This window comes from Manis javanica, chromosome 7, assembly GCF_040802235.1.
Source record: "Manis javanica isolate MJ-LG chromosome 7, MJ_LKY, whole genome shotgun sequence".
In the NCBI taxonomy this organism is placed as follows: domain Eukaryota; kingdom Metazoa; phylum Chordata; class Mammalia; order Pholidota; family Manidae; genus Manis; species Manis javanica.
Genome location: NC_133162.1, coordinates 102,010,163 through 102,024,820, shown reverse-complemented (window position 1 = coordinate 102,024,820; position 14,658 = coordinate 102,010,163). Strand labels below are relative to the sequence as shown.

At 33.0% G+C, this 14,658-nt stretch overlaps 1 protein-coding gene across 1 annotated transcript in view; it reads left to right on the top strand.

The window, feature by feature from the left end:
• The window catches only part of ACTR3 (actin related protein 3), a 58,832-nt gene that overhangs the window by 5,846 nt on the left and 38,328 nt on the right, over nucleotides 1-14,658 (top strand). The gene's annotated exons all lie outside the window — the stretch shown is intronic.

The window sequence follows — 14,658 nt, the reverse complement described above, 5'->3', positions numbered from 1 at the left end:
GAGTCCCCCCATCACCAAGTCCCCCCACATACCCCATTACAGTCACTGTCCAGCATAGTAAGATGCTGTAGAGTCACTACTTCTCTGTGTTGTACAGCCCTGCCCATGTCCCCCTCCCCCACATTATACATGCTAATCATAATTCTTATGCTTATTTCCTTATCTCATGCAGTAATTTGTCTACCACAGTTCTTTGCATAGTCAAAATGTTTTTGTTGATTTGAGATGGAGATATGACCAGGTCTTGGCAATTGATTGTAGTCGATTGTAAATAGGCATCAATAAAGATTTCAAGGTTTTGATTTTGAGTAGCACAATAAGGGAGTTAGTTTTAAGAAGCTGAGTAAAACTGGAATTTGTTATTGAATTTGCAATGATGATCCATCATTGGAAATGTTCTAGGGAAGTTAAAAATACTGAATGAACTTCAGGAATGAAGGTGGAGATTTGGCAGTCAATTTATAAATTGAAACTAATAAAATGAAAATTTAAAGAGAAAACAAGACTCAATATTAATGTTCCTTTAAAAAATCTGGGGATATGTGATCTGGCTTCTTGAGCAACGCAGTGAAAAGTGTGAGCACGTGGCTTGAAGTCGTGAGTGATCAGCTAATACTGACAGCCAGTCTCCTATCTCAATGCAAGGCCTAGCTCAAGGTAAGGCTAACTTTCCCTCCGCAGTGTTCTCTGTGTCTAGCCTGCTCCCCTTCCGCCAACATGTAGAAACAGCTAATGCTTGGATTAGAGGCAGAAATGTGGAATGGTTGAAATGGAGCTTCAAGCAGTGTGTTTTCTAAAACGGAATTCCCAAAGTAAAGGCATTTGGGTGCTCACCTGTAATTCTGTTGGCACTTTACCCTCTTTTATGATACTACTGATCTGTGTAATAGCCACTGACATAAAGAGGCAAGAGCAGAGCAGTTGCATGATACCAACACTATATTAACATGCTTGATAGCTCACCAAGCTCTTATAAGTTCATGAATTTTGAAGTGACAGTGCAGCTCAAGGTGATGTTATTGTATTAATGTTTTAAAATTTTTCTTCAAAATACAACAGTGATAAATATTATTTAGTGTGCTGGTTGTTTTATATCTTTACATTGGCCTTTGTATCATTAAAATATATGAAAGATATCTACATGATTAATACCAGAGCAAAAAGACAAATAATTGTTTTTTTCCAAAGGACCATTCTATGGTGTTTTAATAATTTTCTTTCAAAGTTTTTTCAAAACCTTTCCAAAGTGGATTTAACCTCAAGTCATTCTTACATACTCCTTGCAATCATGGAAGGAACAGCCTTGAATTTGTGTAGTAGATAAATTCTTTTCCCCCCTCTCCTCCTCCTCTCCTTCTCTCCTCCCTACTCCGAATACCTCCAAGAGTATTTCCTTCATCTGTTCTGATGCTGAACATTCTGCCTTTTAACATTTCTCCTTCAAGTCTTCTTTACCTTTATGAAAATGCAGTATCTTGAGAAGGGTGTCTTTAAGACATTTTCAGTTACAATATTTAGTGTGAATGAGGGGGTTGATTAACAAAGGGGTAAAAGTCTTAAGAAGGGGAACTGCATTGTAAAATACCTTACAGTTTCAGGTTGGTTTTGAAACTGTAAAAATATGAACTATAGTTTTAGTATTGGTCTATGATAAAACACAAGTATTTGCTTACTAGAAGTTTCAGAGCTTAGTAAAATTGTGTTCTCTAAGCATTTTTAAAATTCATTTACTTGGGTGCTACAAAAATAGCATTTAGTGTGTAATTGTGAAATTTAGTGAATTAAGGGAAGTGCCTATTAACTCACATAGAATTATGGAGTTGAAAAAGACTCTGAGAAATAATTTAATTCTGCCTTTACAAATGAAACAGGTACAGAGTTGAGAAATGTCTTTCAGGAGTGTTCCTAGTTATTAATTGATAGCACTGTTGAATTCTCTCAAGTTTTCTTAGGCATTCACATTTATGTGTTAACAGTAGTTGAAATTTCTTCTCAGTAGTTGAAATACCATAATGTATGTTATATTACTCATAGTTAAGTGGTTCAGGTTGAGGCCTGGTGCAACATATGCATCAGAATTCTGTAGTGTTTTTATTGCAGTACAGATACATACTACATGGCACAAATGAAAAACTAATTTTATGTTCCTCAACGTAACATTTTAAACCAAGTTCAGAAACTATTTCCATAAAAATGACTCTTCTTTATAAAGGAATATACATTTTTTTCCATACATTTAAATCTTAGACATTTATTTTAGTGTTTGGAATTCAGTTATTTAGAGACTTATGTGGGATGTGCACACAACAGACATTTCCAGGCCCTTTAAGAGTTTTGTTTTTGAAATAATTGCAACCTTTTCAGAAACCTACAAAGTGGGTACTATTATATAATTACCATTTTAAAGGTGAGGAAACTGAAATATAGAGAGCTTAATTCTTGCTTAAGTAAATAGTGGATACAGTTAACAGTTAAGTAGTAGATCTAGAATTTGAGTCCTTAGGCAGTCTGATCCCAGAGTCCACTGCTAAACTGCCTCCAGTTGGGATATATTCAACTAAGGTGGTTAACTTCTTAATTCAGTCTTTGTAGAGTGTTCGAATTTAAACATACATAATTAAACAAATAAATCTGTAGAAAAGTAAATCTCTCTAAAAAAAATTTTAGAGCTGCTATATTTTAGTAGAAATATGAAATATATAGGGAGAACGTAGTGACCACTTCATTGGTTTGATTAACCTGGAACACATGTAAGTTAAATGACAGGATTATTTATTAGCTGTTTGAGTAGTGCAAGGACATATATTGTATCTGACTTGATAAAACTGAAAATTGCTGGTCAGTTCAGGACAGCTCAATTAAGGAAATGTTTAGTACATGTAACTTCAGAATAAAGTATCTGTATTACTGGAGGTGCAAATGGAAAATGAATAATATGTTAAAAAATTCATCCCATTCTCATTAATGACTGCATAAAACAAGAGAACAGTTGAACTTCAGAATAAGAAGAATTTAAGAATGTGACTATAAAAAAGAAATTTCTTTATTAGACTCAGAGGACTTAGTATTTTGTATTTGACTCTCAAAATAATGAATATTTAGATTAAGGGAAACCCATTTGTAGGTTTGTTTTTTAAAACTGAATTAAAGAGATCGTCATGTGTGGAGTACATAATGAATTGAGATGCACTTATCTGAAAACTAGACAGTTTTAGTAAAAGCTTGTGTTACCTGTTTGACAGTACTTACTTAAAATTTTTACTTCATAATAGAGGTGACAGAGCAAAGGAAAGAGACTTCTGAGCTTTTTTTCTGCCTTTCCTTTGTTATTCTGTTACTCGTCAGAGAGACTAGTTGAGAATTTTATTGCTTCCAAAAATGTCTCAGAGGGACCTGCCTTGCTTGTTTAAACTTCCCTCGCTGGCAGGCAAGTTGTTTAAAAAAACAAAACTTTGATTTTTTTATTTTTTTGAAGTAAGACAGGATTTAAATTTGGTAGGAAGGCTGTGAGACATAAATAGAGAGATGTAACTCGTAGTCAGGGGGAAATCTTGGATGCAAACAACAAAATAACTCTGCTAATATAAGCAAAGGAGTTACTGGAAGGCTGTAGTGAAGATCACTGAAATCCCTATGAGAACCAGGCTGGAACAGTAGAGAAAAAGGGAGACCACGTAGCAAGAGTCTGTCATCAAAGTCATGGTGCAGGAAGTCTGCAGGACATTGGAAGTGGACACTAGCAATTTGTATTTTAACCATCTCATCATCTTGTTGTCAGCTCAGTCAAGATTTTAAGTTATATCCTAAGCTCAGATAGACGTAGGTCATGTGATACAAAGTAGCTGACAGGACTGGGATGAGTGAGTATCTGTTCCCTCCTATAAAGGTATGTGCTCCTGCCAAGACTTAATCATTGGTGGGTCCTTTAAAATAGGAATGGGGATTAGATTATCACAGAAAAGAATGAATATACACTGTAGGGGAAAGATAAGGAAGTATGTTGCCTATTTTTCTTTATGATGCCTTAAGTTCTTCATTTCATTTTGCTAAGTGCTTGATGCTTTACTAACTAGCAGTTTGAATTAACACATTCTTTTCCAGAAGTGCAAAAACCCTTGTGAGTTTCACACAGTGTTAATCTAAACATGTGAAAGAGCAGTTTTTTAAAAAGAATAATTGATGATAGTTTGTACGTCTTCATCCCTTTTACCTATTTGGCTGTGTCCCCAACCCCCTCACCATGTCATCCACCAGTTCTCTATTTATATTTCTATTTTGTTTGTTCATTTGTCTTAATTTTTAAAATTCCACATAGAAGTGAAATCATACAGTATTTGTCTTTCTCTGACGTTTCACTTAGCATAATACCCTTTAGGTCCATGTTGCCACAAATGGCAAGAGTCCACTCTTTTTTATGGCTGAATAATATTCCATTGTGTATAGGTACCACATCTTTATCCATTCATCTGTCATGAACACTTATGAACAATTTAGGTTGCTTTCATGTTTTGGTTATTATAAATAATACTGCAATAACATAGGGGTGCAGTTTCTTTGAATTAATGATTTTCTTTGGATCCAGATGTCCAATTATAAAATAAATAAGTCATGGGGATAAAAAAAGTACAGCATAGGGGATGTAGTCAGTTATGTTATAATGTCTTTGTATTGGTGACATGGTAACTATACTTACCATGGTGAGCATTTCATATATAATTACTGAACCACTGTTGTATACCTGAAACTAATATAATATTATGTATCAATTATACTTCAGTAAGAAAAAAATTGATGGTGATGTAAATAATGGGGGATTTTTCATGAGAACAGAGGTAGTAACAGTCTAGTGATTTGGGGATTATGGAATATTTTGGAAAATAGGACCTATTTGATAATGTAGTGATGATATGACAGATTATCTCTTTAAGGTGTTTTTTTTTTAATAGTATACCAGAATTGTAATTTAAAGAACTTGAGCTGCATTCTTTTTTCCAGAAGATAATACAAATTAAAAAAAAAACTAGGGAGGAAATAGCTTATGCATCTAGTTTGTTTATAGTTAAAATAACTGTTCACAATTATTTTTATATGAATAAAACTAGAAAGAGAGGACATAGCTTATGCATCTACTTAGTTTATAGTTGGAGAAATAAGTTTTCAGTAAATACCTTTTAAGCATCATCTCTGCAAATGAATACTTTGGTAATTATTTTGTTGTGGGAGAATATAAAGATAAATAGAAAATGGTGCCTGCATTTAGGTAGTTCACATGTACGCAATTATGACAATATAGTAAATGCTATGCAGCTATAAATGGAAGTTTTAAAAATCGTAGATGAAGGGAAATTTACATTTTCTAGGGAAGGCCAAAAAAAAGGCTTTCTGGTAGAGATAACAACTGAGGTAGACCTGTAAGAATAAGTCAAGTATTGCTAGGCAGAAATAAGACTTAGTGTGGTAGGTGAGTGGACAGTAGGAAGACACAAAAGTGAGAAAAGTAAAGGTTGAATTTGGGTATGTAGGTTTGGTATGGTATAGGAAAGTATTTAAAGAGTCTGATACATGGTAGGTACTTACTTAGTGCTTGTTAAATTAAAAAGATATGTTGGAGCCGGATTATGAAGGTCTGAAAATTCTTAAATTCTACACTAGCTTTGTTACTTATGTTGTAGGTAGTATGATGCCATAATCTGTCATATAAAACCAGGCTTATTAGAGTAGGACATATCTGATGTCTTCATTTTGGTAGATTATGATGATTATTATAATAGCCAACAGTTACATAGTGCATACTACATCCTATGTGTCAGTCACTGTTCTCGTTGCTTTACATGCATTAATTCATTTGATACCAAATCCTATAAGGTCTTTCTCTTTTACAGAAGAAACTGTGACACAGTGTAAATTATTTGCCAAGGATCACATAGCTAGCATGATAAAATGTACTGCTTTTTCTCTGGTTTTATTTTGGACATAACCTCTCATGCTTAAGGGAGACTACAAAAAAGCATTGACTTCCAGACTGATAGATACTTGAGTTCAAATTTAGCTTTACCATTTCTTTGAAGTGGATTCTTCTCTGAGCTGCATTTTCCCAATGTATAAACAGATCGGACATCCATTTTTCAGGGTATGATAAAAGATTAGAGATAATGTAAAGCAATAGCAAAAATTGACATATAATAAACAATTAATGGCAGCCATAGTTATATAAGAGTACTGAAAGTAATTGATTACTTATTTCACTCTTAAAGTGTTCTCAGTTCTGTGCTAACAGTATGGTATATGTAGAATGCTTATGGCCTGATTTTATACCTCAAGTATGAGGTTTATTTCCAGAGATGAAAATGATGTACGTAAAATAATTAAGGATGGCGTATTAGTACTTAATTAGGGAGATTAATAAAGGCTGTAGTATTTGGAGGATGGTTTATGGAGGAGCCTAACTTGATCAAATCCTTAGAAAAGCATAAATAGGTTATGATAAATGGAAGAGAGGGAAGACTTTGTCAATGTAAGATATGTAAGCTAAATTGAAAGCTCTGTGATGGCAGGATGTCTTCTTTGTTCACTTTCTCTCCAGATTACGGCCTTGTGAATAGTGTTCATTAATGCCCACTAATGTTTTAATGATGAAGGGGAGTCAGGAAGGAGTTTCAAAGTATTTGAGGGAGGGATCAGTTAAGAGATTGCCCTACCTGGAATTCAATATTCTTATTGGGAACTGTGGGACAGTAAGTAGTTTATTTATATCCTGTCTTATTTCAGAAGAACTTTAATGGAGGCACAGTTGTTTGGAATTAATTTGATGAGCAAACTAGATTGTGTAGATTATTAAGCAGAGATTGATAAGTTAAATGTATGCTGTATTAATGTGAGTCTAGTAGTTTATTTAAATAGCTCAATGAGATATAATTCAGATACCATAAAATTTACCCTTTTAAAGTGTATAATTGAATGATTTTTAGTATATTCACAAGGTTATGCAACCATTTCAACAATCAATTTTAGAACATTTTCATTATTCCCCCAAAAAATTCCTTATCCATCAGCATTCAACTCTTCAATCTCCCTGCCCTTGACCCTTGGGAGCCACTAATTTAATTTCTGTCTGTATGGATTTGCCTTTCCTGCCCATTTCATGTACAGGGAGTTCCACACAGAGTTCCGCAGTATGGCTGTTTGTGACTGGCTTCTTTCATGGGACAAGTATTGACTGCTGTAATCCACATATTTAATGATAGATAGTTGGAGTGGTGTAGTAGCAGTGAGTTTGGAGAAAGATTACCAAGAGTCTTTGAAAGAATAATTACCAGAATGGCCAAAGGAATATAAGGAGGCCTGTGGACAAAGAAATGATCTGGGGAAGGAAATGTTTACTGAATACTTACTGAGTGCACCCACTGTTAACCTTATTTTAATCTTTAGGATATCCTTGTGAATTCAGTTTTATACTTTATCATTTGTAATAAAGTCTATGATCATGGGACAATAAGTGATAGAACAAACATTTCACTCATGAGTTTTTGATTCTGAGGTCCATGCTTTTTCCTACTCATGAGTGAAAAGGAGTTAGGTTTTAATTTTTAGGCTAAAAAGGACAGGTAGAATGTTGTGATGACCTAGATGAGTTCAGGTTCTTCCACTCCGCAGGTTATCAGTCTTTTTGTGTCAGGTTAAACATTGACTTTAATGTAATGAGAACTTGGGAGGGACTTGGAAACACTTTCTGAACAATTGCTAGTTATCTTTAAAGCTAAAATTGCTTGTGAATTAGCCATTCTTGTTCAAAGAGTTTCTAATACTGAAAGTATGAAGAAAACTATCGCTAAACTGAGAATCGAGGTATTGCAAAAGTAGGTATTCAGATTCATTTGTAGATCTCTATTTTTTATTTAAAACTTGATAATTATATGCTTACTGTTTTAAATAACTATAGTGTACTTTTTTCTCATGATACAGTAAGGGCAGAAGCTGTCATTCATACAGAGGTAGAAAATTATTTGAACTTTAAATTACTGGTGGACAATACCAAGACATTTTGTAAATGGGTTATACTAGATCATTAAGGTTTTTTCCGTGGACAATACCAAGACATTTTGTAAATGGGTTGTACTAGATCATTAAGGTTCTTTCCATTCTAATGTTCTAACTGGTGAATTATATGCTCATTTTGCTACATGGTTTAAAATTGTTGAATTGAAAGTTAAAATCCTAGTGCTATTTCTCCCTGACATAAGCTGTAGGGTCATATACTATATCAGCACAAAAAACTCAGTACATGTTTGTTCTTTTCTGCAGTGACTTTTGTTGGAGCTTTTTTTCCTAGTTCAGTACGATTTTTTTTTAAATATTCTGTTCCCATTTAGTGGTTCAATATCAGTAACTTACTGTAATGTTCAAATAGGTTTTTGCTGTGAGATGTCTTTCAAAGCAAACGAACTGTGAGCCAGTATATTAAATAAGTAAAAGTACTTTTCTGTTAACTACACGCTTTTAATAAGTAAACATTTGAATTTGCAGAATTAGAAATTATCTCCAACATAACGAATGCTAATGGTTTTTACATTATACTCATAACTGGTTTTTTACTATTTAAAAATACGTTTTCTATTAATGAAGTAATTTCTTATATAAAAGTACAGTGAATAATATAACATACCCTTTTTTATCAGAATTGATATCTGCTAAAATTTTATTACATTTGTTTCATCTTTCTGTTTTTTTATGAGTAAAGGAGCATTATTGATGACTATCCTGAAATCTACTTCCCTGCTCCACAAAGGTGGTTAGGATCGTGATAGATTAGCTATTTTTTGTATAAAACTCATTTGTTTTTTACCTTTAATTTCTCTCATTCTAGGCCTTCCCTCTCTTCTGACTTTATTACTTTTTATTATTTCCACTATTATTCTTTTAGTTGCTGACTATTTGATAATTTTGAAAGTGCTTTTGAGTTCTGTCCCATATTCCCTTCTCTAATCAATTTCCAAGCCCTTTTCTTTCCTTACTGACCAAAAGCAGTATTGTAGGGTTTTTTTTCATTGCTGTCATTGTCCAGGGAGATTTTCTGAATATTTAACTTGCTTCCTTGGGCCACAATGGAACATTTTGGTTTAGTTTTTCAAAATACATTGCCTTAAGAGTTTTATAACCTTAAGGCAACTTAGCATAGCTTTGCCTTTTTCATTTTATGATCTCTTTTTAAAAACTATTTAGAAAGTGACACTTTTTAAGTATAGAAAAGTATAAAGAAGTAAAGGGTATTCATAATTTGACTGTACAGACAACCCAATGAAATGTTTTAAATTAAAGTAATATATGCATGTCCATAAGTAATTGACTCTTGGCTGGCAAGTGGGTGGCTAGAGGATAGGCATGGTAGGGAAACTTACTTTAGTACTTCTTCGATATATTATTTGTTAACATTTTAAACTTGGGCTGATGTTACCTATTCGAAAGTTATTTTAAAAAGTGTGATATATGTGTATGTTTAGACCATTTAACACAGAACAGTGAAAATTTAAAAAACAAAATTCTCCCTTCTCTCCATCCTTCTATCTTTAGATAGTCAGTTTACTGTTTTTTTGTGTAGACTTTCAGAAGAGAAAATGTCTGCATTAGATAATAGAATTGTTCTTGACCTGTACTTTATTTCTACTCTACATGTATGTGTAAATTTTTGCTTACAAGTAGCATCACAAAAAGATTTTTGATACGAAAGTATCCAAGATTTCAGAGTATTTACAAAATTTGATTTCCCTCTTTAGAACAGACATTAAAGGAAAGATTTGAAAGTATTTTTGTGATATTTCAAGGTAGCAAAATATAATTTAAGCGATATTAAAAATACAGATACACAAACACACACCATTTATTAAGGAACAGAAAATTAGAAGGCATTAGGACTCTACTGATTTTTCCTAGGAATCATACTATGAAAATCAGGTATGTCCAAAAGGAGTGATGAAAGCGAAAGGTTTGAAAAGGGCTTGTGAGGAAAGACAGGATTAGGATAAAATAAAACAAAACAGCAATGAAAAGAAGGCTGAGCATTGATATTATTTAAGTGCTTGGATTTATGTTTGCTCTTCCTAACTATAATTATCACGGTTTTAAAGGGAGTGATTCTTTTTGCTTTAAGTTTATCAGAGCATATTGCAGGAGCTCAGTATTATGAAATTGAAGTGGGTTATTTACATGAATCTGGGAAGGTAGATAGGGATCTGACTGCCATAACATGTTGAGGAGTACACTTCAAACCAGTGAAATTCACTGAGGTGTTCTAAAAAAGCAGAGGCTTAATTTTTCTATTGTTAAACCAAGCTTGGATTTCTGGGCTAAGCCCCACTTAGTTATGATGTATTATCCTTTTTGCATATTTTATAGTTGTTTTTTTTTTTTAAGGATATTTTTGCATCTATATTTATGATGAGTATTGGTCTGCCATTTTCTTTATTTGGAATGTCTTATCTGATTTTGATAATAGAATTGTGCTGTTCCCATCAAAGGATGTGGGATGGGTTTCCTCTTCTATTTTCTGAAAGAATTTATATAAAATTAGCGTTAATTCTTAAATGTGTAATAGAATTTATCAGTGAAACTATCTGGGCTGAGTTTGTTTTCTGGAAAAGTTACTGATAATTTTTTTGATGGCTATGAGGTTATTGAAGTACATTTTTAAAAAATTATGTGTTGGTTTTGGTAAATTGTATTTTTGAAAGAATTTGCCCATCACATCTAGATTATTTAATATGTTTGGCATGCTAGTTTATCATACTCTTTCTGTCCTTTTCATGGCTGTATGGTCTAGAGGGTTAACCAGTTTTTCCATTCTTTATGTTGGCTATTTCTTCACTACTTTTTCTTGATCAGCCCAGCTCTTTTCAAAAAAACCAACTTTGTAGCTTCTTAATTTTCTCTATTTTCTATTAACTTGATTTCTACTCTTGTGTTTACTATTTACTTTCTTATATTTACTTTAGATTGACTTTCCTTTTTATACCTTAAGGGGGAATCTTAGGTCATTGATTTTAGACCTTTCTGTTTTTTCTAACAAAAGCATTTAAAGTTGTAAATTTCACCTTAATCACTGCTTTAGCTGCATCCCAAAAATTGGGGTGTTTTTATTTTCACTATTAGTCAACTTGAAATATTTTCTAATTTCCCTTGTGATTTCTTCTTTGGCTCATGGATTATGGTTAGAAGTATATTGAATTTCCAGATGTTTGGGGTTTTCCTAGGTATCTTACTGCTTTTATTTGTAATTTAATTCCTTTACACAGAACATTGTATTTATGATTTTACTTTTTTTTATTGAGACTTGTTTTATGGCTTAGCATATGGTCTAGGTCAGGGATTGACACACTTTTTCTGTAAAAGGCCAGATAGTAAAAATTAGGGTTTGTGGGCCACATTTGATCTTTGTCCTTGCTGCTACTTTCCCCTTACCCCCTACTCCCCTCTCCTTCTAACCACTTTCCCTCCTTGTTCCTCCTTCAAAAATTTAAAAACCATTTTAAATTGAGTGATGATGCCAAAACTGACCACAGACAGGTATTTGGCCTTTGGTGGACTATATATATAGTTGCTGATCCCATGGTCCACCTCAAAGTATATGTACTTAGTGAGAATTCATATTCTGCAGTTTTTGAGTAAATATTCTGTATATATAAGGTCAAAATGATTATTAGTATTGATCCTGACTTTTGGTTTTTTGAGGTGGTATAGTTTTATTGATTGCTGAGAGATGGGTGACAAAATTTCTTGCTGTTAAGTGTATGATGTTAGCATTTAATTCTGAAACATTTCAGGTTTGTTGAAACTGTTAATAGACACATACATATTTAAGACTGTATGCCTTCTTGATGAATTTACCTTGTTATTATTAGAAAATCTCTCTTTATCGCTGATATTATTCTTAAAGAATAGTTTTATCTGATATCAATACCCACTCCAGCCTTCTTAAACTTAACTATTTGCTTTCCATACATCATTTTTCATTTTCTGTCTTCATATTTAAAGTGTATAGTATGCAGAAAACATACTTGGGTCTTGCTCTCTTAAAAACAATTTATCTCTTTTAATCAAGAGTTTAGTCCTTTACATTTACTGTAATAATGAATACGGTTGCATTTAGATATGCTACCTTATTTACTTATTTAAAAAAATTTGTTCTCTGTTCTTTTTCCCTTTTTCCTGCCTTCTTTTGAATTAATTTGAGTATATTTTAAAATTACATTTTACCTTTTTAATTATACCTCTATATTTTTAAGTGATTGCTTTAGTGATTACAATATCCATCTTTAAGAAAAGTTACTATTCACTGTTTACTTAGAGTTAATTTAAAATTTCATGTAAATGTAGGAACCTTGCATCTCTGTAGGTTTATTAATTCTCTTGCCCACTCCTCCTACTCCACTGTCCTTTATATTGTAGGTGCTATAGATGTTATTTCTGCATACATTATAACCCCACAAGATAATATGATTTTTGCTTGATATAGTCACAAGTAGGTTAAAAAATTAATCATAAAAAATGGCCTTTTACATTTACTTAGCTGTTCATCATTTCTGATATTCTTCATTCGTACCTTAGTTTCCTTCTGCCATCATTTCCCTTCTGGATGAAGAACTTTCTTTAGCACGGGTTTGATAGCATTGGGTTTTCTTTTATCTAAACAGTATTTCTATATTATTTTCATTGTTGAAGGATGTTCTTGTCTTCTGTAGATTTCTGGGTTGTGACTATTTCCCTACCGCCTTCAGAATTTAAAGATGTTATTCCATTGTCTTCTGGCCTCCATAGCATCTCATAAGAAAGGTGGTAGTAATTTGAATTTTTGTTTCCTGTTACTTGGGTCACTTTTCTCTGGCTGCTTTCAAGATTTTTTAATTTTTGCTTTGATCATGATGTGCGTACATATGGTTTTCTTTGTACTCTACTTGGATTTTCTTGAGCCTCTTAAATCCATAAATTTCTGTCTTAGTGCCACTGTAGCCTCTGATTTTTCAGGCACTGTTTTAATTGATACTACACTCTTATTTCAGGAAGATTACAATTAGTGTCAGTGAATTCAGTGGGAACAGTTATTCCTATTGGTTAATGGTAATATTGTGCATTTGAGTAATTAGTTCTAATATTTCTGTCCCCAGACCAGGGAGTACAAGCTGTTCGATCTTGCTGACATCCATATTATGGCTCCACTATGGCTAGGAATTCTGCTCTATCAGACTTGAGAGTTTCACGTTAATAAAAAACTCTTGGAATTTGGAAGAATGAAAAATATTTGGCAGTAGAAGTTATAATCTAAAAATCTATAGATTGACTTTGGTTTATAGGTTTAGGTATAATTTGTGTCATAACTATAAACATTTAAAAGTTCAAGTATCTGCAATGGCCTTTAATTATTGGAAGAATTTAGAGAGAATGGATGAAAAAAGTTGACATGTATTGAGTGTGTAGGCTTAATGCTTTACCCTTTAGTTACTTCTCTTTACTTCTACAGATGAGGGAATCAACACAGTTTTACAGATGAGGGAATAATACGTGTACTGACAAGGGCAGAGGTAATCAGCTATCTGGGAGGTAATGAAAGTTTTCCTAAGAGGGCAGTGACATTAACTTGAATTTTGCAGAATGAGTTAGAGTTTAGCAATTGCATTCACCATTGAAAAGAGCATCTCCTGTAGTTGGAACAGTATTAATGGTGGCTTTGGAGCATGAAATGAGTTGGTCTCCTCAGAAATCATCAGCAGTTTTATGGCTGGGAAGTCTGGTGTGGTATCAAGACCACTGGAGAGGTTGTCAGTCTAAATACTAAGGGGCTCTTGTGTATGCCTTGCAAAGAAGTTTTGTTTACATATTTTTAAAACGTGGTTTAGTCAGTAGAGCAACATCACATTTTGAACAGTTTCTGTGTTTTCTCCTTATTTTAATTATTTAGTCTCTTTGGTACTCTTAATTCTTGAACTTAGTTTTGGGGCTAAAATATCCCCAAAAGAATGATTCCTCCCACCCCCTTTTATATTAGAAAAAAAATTTGTACAGATAATAGAATCTGAGAATTTCACAGAAATTACCTGCCTACTGTTTAGCAGTGGGTTTCAGTATAGAATATGAGATATTGTCACTTTTTCTTTAAATACTGCTCATAGTTAATAGCCAAAAAGTATCCAGCTGTTTCTTAAGTAGCTCCCAGAATGCTGCTTGTCAAGTCAGCTTTTGTAGTTTCTGATAATTATTGTTGTTATTATTTTGTTAGCATAAGAATATAGGCTGAATCCACTGTGGCAAAACATTTTTAGAAGTATGGTTATTTTTGAATAGTAATGCATTCAAAAGGTATGAAACAATATGCAATAAAAATTCTTCTCATGCCTGCCCATCACCTATTCAGTTCCTTCCCTGGAGATAACCTAAATTACTGCTTTTCTTCATACTCTTCCAGAGTGTATTCTGTGTCTGTACAATCAAAACTACTTTATATATGTTCTTACTCCTCTCCTTTACTTCATACAAATATACTTTAACATCATTCTGTACTTTGTTTCTGTTGAGTTAACAACACATTTTGGAGATTGTTCCTTGCCAGTACATAAAGAACTTCTTCAGTTTATTTTTTAATAGCTATGTAATATTCCATATAATAAATTTAGC